Raw genomic sequence first — 9,994 nt, forward strand, 5'->3', positions numbered from 1 at the left:
CTGTGTAAGCCAAAAACCTCAGGTAACGAGCAGACCGGGGAAGCTTGAGATTTTTTAACTCTTCTCTAAATAAATATCCAGGGAAAAGCACATCAAAGACAAAAGCAGATACAGACACTATATATATATATATGTATATGTATGTATGTATATATATCTGTAAGGTGCTGATGTTTGAATGTGGTGTCAGTACAGCTGCTGTGCACAGCAGCGCTTCCAGCTCCCGATCCTGCCCTTTGTGACCTTAGAAACTCTGGGGATTACACTGATATCCAGGGGACATTGTACAAGATTTGCCAGCCTGCAGGTCAGACTCAGCCATGTCAGTCTGTCTTTCAGATGCATTTAGCAGCAGCTGTGGGAGAGGTGCCCAGTGCCTTCCCCAGCACACATTCCCAGTTTGAACTTACTCCTGTAACAATTCTAAATCCAGCCTCTGAGCACCCATCAATACTCCTCTTCCCTTTTCTGAATAAGACCTACTAGTTTGTCACTCTTTTTCAGAGAGAGTAAAAATGGCAATTTCCCCTTCTTCATCTTTCTTTTACCATATTCTGCTGTCCTGTTATCATTTACTTTCTGATCACAAGTCTTTCACCTTTTTTTTTTAATGTTTCCTTCTTTTTTTTCCATTTGCTCTTTTTTGTGTGTGTGGAAGAGATGCACGTTGGGATACCTTTGTTAAATGCAATTCTTCTAGACTTAGCATTTGGAATATTGTAGGAAAGCTCTTAAAATAGCTCTTAAAATTGGCAAAGTCTTAAAATAGACTTTATCTTTTTTCCTCCGGCTACTGAGTAGTTGTTGTTAAAAAGAAGGTTTCAGATTCTTTATTAGTTAACATTTCCCAAGAATGAATTAACATTTTCCCCACAGCATTTGGAAGTCATGGGAGACCAAAAATAAAATTGGAACTGTCTGCAAAAGACAACTGAGATAGCGGGTGGTGAACATTGGTGGGAGTTTGTAACACCACCACCTTATGCTTCCTAATACACCTCCCCTGGGCACAATAAAATGTCCTGTAAAAGGAAGAAATAATTTGTCCCAACTTGAAAGCCTGGCAGCATGTCCAGAGTGGGGCTGGGGAAGGCCCACCAGGAATGAATGAGCAAACTGGCCCTTTCCTGCCTCTGTGCAGGCAGAGAGCTGAGAGCCAAGCCGTGCTCCCCCAGTCCCAGCACACCACAGCCTGGGAGGGGATGGAGGGCTGCAGCCCTGGGGAAAGGCAGCCCCCAGCTCCTGCCCTCCTGCTGCTCACCTGCCCACAGAGAAAGGCTTCCCAGGCTGTGGTGGGAAGGCTGCTCCAATCCTTTTTCTCTTCCCTTCAGGTCCCTGCTGCCAAAGAGCAGGTAAGTCAGGTGCCATTTAGGGGTTGTTCTGTACTGTTAAACCTGCATTTGTTTTACTGAAGTTAATCCCTCTGTCAACCTGGACACCTTGGCAAAACAGGGAGAGTTTATTTCCCGGGGAAGATACAAATCCACTGATACCTCAAGCACTGCGGGTACATGTTCAGAGGGACTTCAGCTGCTGATTGGAGTCACCTTGGATTGTTTGTGTGAGTCATGAACTGCCCACACCAGGCTCTGGAACTGCAAGTCTGGGCTGTAAACAGAGTCCCTTTCAATTCCCTCCTAATCCTGACTTCTCAAATGTTTTGCTGCAATTGAAAACGTCTGTTAAAAAGGACCTGATTTAAAAAAAAAAAAAAGTCTTATAAAAATTATACCAAGATAAAAATCTTTCTCAAAACGTTGATCAAAAGTGATCCTGGAGGGCAGACCCGTTAGAAAGTCAGAGGCCGGGCTAAATACTTGAATTTCTGGCTATTTCAGGTAAACTAGAGACAGAGGAATGCCAAGGTTCTTTCATTTTCATGAAAGATGTGCTGTATTTGTGGGCTTAATATTTCCTGCATCAGCCTCAGTTGCTCAGACCAGAACTGAACCTCAATAAAGAATCTACATCTCAAATACTGAATCGCCACTGAATCTCCTGTGTGTAAATATGAAATGATAAGGTAGGGGAAGTTTTTGGATCACGTTTTGAATGTTCAGTTCACACCTGCAAAAGCCAAAGAGGTATCACAACATTTGTTTTAAAGGTGACAGGGAAAGTAAGTCTTGCAGATACTCTTCACGTTCTGTTTGTACAGCACAGAGCAGCAGAGAGCTCACATCTGAACTCATTTTCTGTGTGCTACAGACACAAATGCTAATGCATCTGATTATAAATATAACAGCTAAAGTTCATTAATCCCTAACACTACCTGACTAATTAAGATAAATGCATGCAATATTGGTTTTAAGTCGATGGACTCTGCTTCCAGTTTACCCTTTTAAATGGGTAACATTTAATTAAATGTACATTTAATTTGTTTGTGTGTCTAATTAATAGCTGAAAGTGTAATTAAACATAAAGCTTTTTAAATGCTTATTCCTTTCCCAGCACACAAGAACAGTAAATGTGAGCATCATAAAATGCAAGTACAACAGGAGGGCAAGAATACTAAAAATGAAATGAAAAAGAAAAAAGGTACCAGCCTCCAGAATATGAAGGTAGTAACCCACCATAAATTAGTGCCTGTCATTATCTGTAGCCAGCTGTTCGTCATTATCCTGTTATACAGAAGTAGAACAAATGTGTCAATAAAGCTCTCATTATAAAGTGTTTGGGATATAAATGCAAATTCTGCATTTAGAGGAGCATCAGGGAAAAGAGTGTGAGTGAAACCAGAAGTGACACATGTCAAGCTTTGCTGTTTTCCTGGCGTGGCTGTTTGGCCTGTCCGGGGTAACTGATGAAAAATTACCACAGCCACACACTGGTTAATTCCCATGTTTCCCTGGTGACTTTTCAGCTGGAAGACCATGTAAACTGAGCTGTCTGTGCCTGCTTCCACAGGTCTTCCTGGACTTCCTTCCTCCCTTGGCCCTTCCCTGCCCCACCCCACCCCTAGTTTCTGTTGCACGAGGCACAGTCTCCAAACTTGATCAGTTGTAAGCAAGCTTAAAACTTTTAATTCCCAGGTACATGCCTCTGCTAATTAACTGATGGAATCCTTAGCATGGTGCAGGCTTGCTGCTCCAGCATGGAGAGCAGTGGTGAGATTCAACAATGCCAGGTCCCTTCCAGCATGAGAGGTGAGTCAGAGACACCTCTGCCTCTCTTACAGGCTGAGACAGACAGGGGTGTCCAGCCAGGACAAGAGAGGGCTCCAGGGAGACCTTCCAGTACCTAAAGGGGCTCCAGGAGAGCTGGAGAGGGACTTTTTCAAGGGCATGTGGTGACAAGACAAAGGGTAATGGGTTTAAACTGACAGAGGGCAGGTTTAGATTAGATATTAGGAAAACATTCTGTATTGTGAGGGTGAGGAGGCCCTAGCACAGGTTGCCCAGAGAAGCTGTGGCTGCCCCATCCCTGGAAGTGTTAAAGGACAAGCTGGATGGGGCTTGGAGCAACCTGGTCTAATGGAGGGTGTCCCTGCCCCATGGCAGGTGCTTGGAAGGAGATGATCTTTAAGGCCCTTGCAACCCAAACTATTCCATGATTCTCTGATTGACAATAATCTGTTCATCGGAAAAAAAAAACCTGTTTTGTCCCACATTTGCTTTTAATTTATTTCATATTATTTAGTAATATTTTAAGCTCCATATGGAATGAGAAGGACATCTGAAGGAATTTTCATCTTAGATCTGAACTGCTACATTATAACCATATAATTCTTCTCTTCTGCACATTGCTGGAGTAATTTCCCCCCCCCCCCAGGCCTGTTAAAATTCGCTCTGCCCAAGGGCCCTTGATCCCACAAAGCCATATGCACAGTTTATGCACAGGACAGCCCTTCTCACTTCAGTGGGCACTTCATACTGAGTTTGTATTATTTCTTCACAGGTCAGGAGCCTGATGTTTGCAGATCTGAGTTTTCTACAGTACCCAAGGTAGGAATCTGTGCAAGAGAAGATTCACTGCTTCTTTTCCATTAGAGAGCTGAAGACAAACTCACTACTATAGTCTGTCTACTTCTCTGTAAGTGAAGCAAACCTAGTGCTTTGGAGCAGGGGCTGGGTGTGGGAACGTGAGTCTGTTGCATCTGTGACTTTATACAGTGATTTGGAGACATCTATTTTGTAACAATTGGGAAGAAACTGGGTGGGTGGTGTAGAAGAGGGGAACTGTGAAGACCAAATGTTTAGCTGTATTCAACTGTAAACAGAGTGATAGTCAGTAAACAGTCTCTCTGAAGAGAGTAATTAATAGGCACATGTGAAGAGATGGAAAAGAAGATGTATCCTTCTTCAGCAGACATCAAAGGGCAGCCTGGACAGTGAGAAATTAAGCATTCCCTAAGGAGGCCACACAGCTGTATGTACATTCAGCTAGGAAATGAAATGCAGTGTAATGAGCTAGGAAAAGGAGGAGTGAGGGGGTGAAACAGGCACTGAAAGAGGAGTCCTCAAGTAACAAAGGAAGGAGCAAGATGCTCTGTGAGGTTGGGAGCAGGACTAGAGAAGCAGGGAGGTCTGAGTGGGTCAGCTCTTTCTGCAAAGGGGTCAGGTTGCAGAGAAGTTTTGCAGGATTAGAAAGAGTGATAAGACAGCACAGTAGGTAGCCTCAAAACAAGATAAGGAAACAGAGGAGGAGCCACTGAAATGACTGGTTCTGCATTGTGATTCTCCTGCCTCTTGCTCCATCTGAAAGCAGAGCCCTGTGGCAGTTGGCCAGTTTGACAGGGAAGGCGATAAAAATAAATTACATCCTCTGTTTCCAGTACAGACTGAGATGGTTCCAAAAGAATGGGGGAAGGGAACTTATTGCAGAGAGAAAAGGTACGAGATCCAAAACTCATTGGCTGTTCTCTGTAACGTGGTATCACCACTGACTCCATAACGTACGTACTTGGCTCCATGTGGGGTTTGGGAGCGTTCCACCTCTGGGACCAGCTGCTTTCACAAATGTTTCATTGGAAGAGAAACACAGGTTCAAAATGAAGGAAATGTTCTTTTCTGTCTCAAAGAGCACACGTGAAGCTGAGAAGAACAAATCAGAGAAACTGAGGCCAAGCAGTTTTAGATTCCCAATGTCCTGGGTGGTCTTTGCTGTTAAATGCTATCTATCTAAATGTCATCTGTGGAGAATGTTCTCCTTCAAACCCTGTCTAAAACTTGGACAAGATAGATTTTCCCAATGAATTTGAGCAGAATTACACATATGTTGTCAACGTGCAAACCAGGTTTTGTGCCCCCAATTTAAATAAAGTCTAAGGAAACAGGTCTTTTTCAAGTTTCTTGGCCCAAGTGGACATGCATTTCTGCTGTAGAAGCAGCTTTAGCAAGGACAAGTGATCTCTCTTGGACACAGCACTAAATGAGTGTTTTTCCATGAAGCAAAAGAGATGTATGGCAAAGCTGGAACCAGTAGTATCTAAGCTGAAATGTTAATAGGACCTGTTGTGACAGGACAAGGGTACTGGTTTTAAACTAAAATAGGGTATATTCAGACTAGACATAAGGAAGAATTTTTTTATGCTGAGGGTGGTGAAACACTGGAACAGGTTGCCCAGAGAGGTGAGAGATGCTCCATCTCTAGAAATATTCAAGGTCAGGTTGGATGGGGTACTGAGCAACCTTATCTAGATTAAGATGTCTCTGCTCACTGCAGGGGGGTTGGACCAGGCAGCCTTTAAAGGTCCCATCCAATCCAAACTATTCTGTGATCCCATGAAACACACCCTGTCTTCCCATGTGTGCTCCCCCTTGGGTTGTGCTCTGTGGAACTGAGGGGTGCCATGCTTTAATACTCCTGCTGTGACAGGTGACATGTGGAGGCAAAATGTGCCTTGTGCCATGCAGGGATGGTAACTGTGGGTCACACAAGGCAGGGAAGTACTTTGCATCCCAGCACTCCCTCCTGTGCTCAGGACCAGGCAATTGCCCTGTTAGTTATCTACCACCACTCCCCCAGTAAGAAAGCAGCCCAAGTTCTTTGTTCAAGCACTTATTGTGGACTAAGCCATCAGCTTCCCAAGAAGTGGAAATCAAAAGTAGATCTGTCCTTATGGATCCAGAACAAATATATCATTCATCTTACCTGGATGATTTGTCCCCTATCACTAGTGATTTTCCCAGAGAAAGATGCTGCATATGACTAATAGCATTTTTTGAGGGTTAGACATTCCAAAGTTGTCTACTCAAGGGAAGAAATTTCTTGTTTCAGCAACTTAGAAACGTTGGCTGCAGTTACTGCAAAGAATGGAATTGCAATTAGTCTTCTACAATCCTTATAGGCAGGCCTGAAAATCAGAGATGCCAATATTGCAAGTCTGAGAGGTCAGTAAGGCAGTGTCCTTTGCTGACAGACAACAGACCACTCCTCAAAACCCCCTCTTGCTGGGCTGGTGGAGATAACATTCACTGTGAGGCAGAGCAGCTTCAGTTTTAGGGCAGGGGTGCTGCCTCTGTGGTTCTTTGGAATCCTCTTTGCTGGAAAACAATGTTGTATTATCCTCCAGAGATCAGCCAGGGCTGGTCTCCCATCTGTTCATGGATCTGCACCTGTTTTTCATTTCACCAACAGTGGCCACATGGTCTAAGATTGTGGGGGAATACAGAGAAGAAAATGAACATGTAGCTCAGGCACTGGGGTTGTATCCAGAAGTTCTGAGTCTAAATCCTGACTGTGTAGCATAACCTCGGTCCTTTCCTTTTTGTCTACTTCACTTTGTAAAGGAGATGAAAAAATGAACATTATTCTGGGGCTTTCTTACATTTTTTTAACAAGAAATTGGAGAAAACTTGTTTTTTTCTTCTTTGCTTCTATTTCACCCATCACAGAAGTCTTTACAGAAGTAGAGCTCCATAAAATATATCACTCATGATTAGGAACACAAAACATGTATCCTACCCATTTTCTTTGCACTCTGAAAAATAGAAGGGAAGTTCCTTAGAGAAGCTGCTCAGTCTGCCCGTGTAAAGGCCAGTGCTGCTTGGACACAGCTGCAGTAGCAGAGAACTGGTGTACAGGTATTTTGGGTGTTTATTTGGGACTGGAGCATGTGAATCCAGAGCAGTCAGTCGTTGTTGATCCAAGACTGAATCCCATTCCAGCTGCAGCCAGGCTTCAGAGGCAGCATGTGTATCAGTTCCCTGTCTCTCTCATGTCTTGCACTGGGCATGCCATGGATGTGGCCCTGTACATTTTGTAGTCCTTACACTTGCTCAGAAAACAGGGGCAAAGTTGTTGCCCCCCCTCTGCCTACTTCTTTTATTTATTGCTTCATCAGCCACACTCTCACTGTTAATGCTCCAGTACAACGTTTGGCTGCAGCTTGTGTTGACAGCCTGGAGATTGCTGGAGGCTAAATAAAGAGGGTAACTGCTGTCAGGTTCTATGGAAGTTCTCAGCTGGGCATGGCAATGCCACACTAACTGGGGACATGCTGACCTTGCCAAATCCTATCAGCTTCTGCAAAGGTCCCTTGAAGTGCTCAGTGTCACACATCCCTGTAACTCACTCTTTGGGAATTCTCAACTGGGGGCACTGCTCATTAAAAAAAAAAATCCTCTCACATTTTTTCTGTCCTAACTGGGGACTGAGTTGATCATAACTGTTCTTAGGTGAGTTGTTTCTCACCTTGAGCCTCGCTCAGCTTCTATTGAAATCTGCTGGGGTTTGTCATTGACTTCAATGGAATTAGGCTTAGGCCTTTATCAGAAAGTTTGCTGTGTGCTGAAAGTTTGATTTCCCTGTGATATATCTGGAAGCTCTCAGTTATCATGCTGCCTTTGAAATGGAAAATTGACAAACTGTTATCTCTGGGAGCTTGTTGGGTTCAGATTGGTTCTGTCAGATCACAAGTAAATTGGTGCCAAGCAAGGTTGCTATTGAGTTCTTTATGTTTGATCCTCAAATTAAAAGCTACCTGTCTCATTGTTTTGCACTTGAGACTATCAAGTGCACTTGAGATTACCTAGTTTTGCCTGAAATTTGCAGTGGAAAGGGCAGGTGTTCTGTGTGACCCATGGATCAGGAGTTTTATGTCAGCTTCAAAAAACCTCTAGAGGCTTAGGAGACAATGTTATGCTGAACACCACAAATTTGCAGGTGCTGTGTCCAGAAGATACAATTATGATAATATATTTTGACTTTCTGCAAGCTAGAAAGTGCCTCCTGCAGTTCTCATAGAGGACCATACCTCTCAATTTAACCCATACCTAGTCATTAGAATTCTAGGCTGATTTCATTACCTCCAATTACAGAAAGTTTGTTGCAGTCCAAGGTTACTTTTCCTCAGTGTTTAGAATTTGTTCCTCATCTCTCATCTGAACCTGTTCACTTTTATTTGCTGTCACTGCATGTTGCTCTGCTGTCACCTGTGCCCATTGTTGGACTCTCTGGCTCTACACTATCCCCATGTAGACCCTTTTATGCACTGCAGTCAATCAACTTTTTCTTCTTATCCATCTTCAGAGTCAGGTCTATATTCCAGGACTCCATTCACTCATAACTCTAACATATATTTTTTTTCAGAATTTGGATTATATCAGTTTAACCAGCTTCTGATGACCCAAATCACCATGCTATTTTTAAATGTTAGCACATGAAGTATTTCCATTGACACTCCTGTGGTTCACGCTCACTCAGCAGTTTTGTAAAGCCTACTTATAAAATCAGTTCTTTCACACTCAGATGTGCAATTCCATTGGACTCAATGGAAACATCCATTTTACCCAGGAATGGCAAAATCAGACCTTAAACCAGCAGGCAATGCCAATATAACACTAACAGTGAAGATGTTAATCTTGAAAGAGCCAAATACTGAGATTTTTCCTTGATTTCATGACTCAGCTTTCTTTTATGGCCTACTTTGAAGCCAACTCCATTAGATCAGTTTTTTCATAGAATGCTATCAATGAATTTGCTAAAAGACAAACTAATCTGGACCCAGCACTGTCAAGGCACAGAGTAACTAAAATGGAGCTCATCTCATGTAAATCCCCACTGTGAGCACTATGAAGTCTGAAGTTACATCCAAGTGTACTTGTAAATACAACTGTGACACAGGAAGAGGTTGAGTGGCATCACATTCACCTGATAACATTAACCATTCAGAAAGGCTGTGGCTTACAAATATTAAGATAGATTATTGCAACAGGGATGTTCTACTGGATTTTGCTGGGCAGCTTCTCACTGTGAATCCTTAACACATATTTTGGAGCAAAACTCTATCGGTCACTCTAAAATTAACATAAACTCATGGAAGTGTACAGATGACTTTCAAGTCTTCTGTCTCATCAATGGCCCAAAACCTCACCCTTTTGTTTAACCACATAATGTGCAACAAGTTGACTTAAAAATTTTTCTTTATCTATATGCATTTGTATTTTCATTCTACTTCAACAAAGCAAATATGAAGAATTAGTCTTCCCATTTTTGGAATGATCTTTGTAAAATTAGACATTTAACAGAAATCTGTATAATGATTTTTTTTTTTAAATATAAAATACTGTTGTAACATTTGCTCTTCTGGTCTTCTTTTTTATTTACTACAGTTTTTCGACATCTGTCCCTGTTCCTTTTCATCAAATATTTATCTGCAGCAGCTGAAAGAGCCTCATTTGTTTTAATTAAGAATAAGACCACCAAGTTGGGATCACTTCCTTAGCTCTTCCCTGGCTTGCAGAGACAGACAGTAGATCTTGTGAGGTTTCCTGAGGGTGGCCCATTGACAGGCTTTCCCCTCCTCCCTGTACCCTTTTCTTTTGCACCGTGTTTATTTTGGGATAGAGAAATGTAATCAGAGCCACATTCCGGCCAAAGAAACTTTTTACAGTTGACACGCATGAGAAAGGAGGAAGATCATGTTGGGTTTCATTTGGTGTTTTATTGTAGGAAACCATTTTCTAATTTGTGACTTCTGGAATGGAATTATCTCTGCCACAGAACTGTAGGAACTGTCACAGCAATAAGGCCTCCAGGCTGCTGATGCTGT

This window comes from Pipra filicauda, unplaced genomic scaffold (genome assembly GCF_003945595.2).
Source record: "Pipra filicauda isolate LSUMZ 115617 unplaced genomic scaffold, ASM394559v2 scaffold7_size6619720_pilon, whole genome shotgun sequence".
Lineage (NCBI taxonomy): Eukaryota > Metazoa > Chordata > Aves > Passeriformes > Pipridae > Pipra > Pipra filicauda.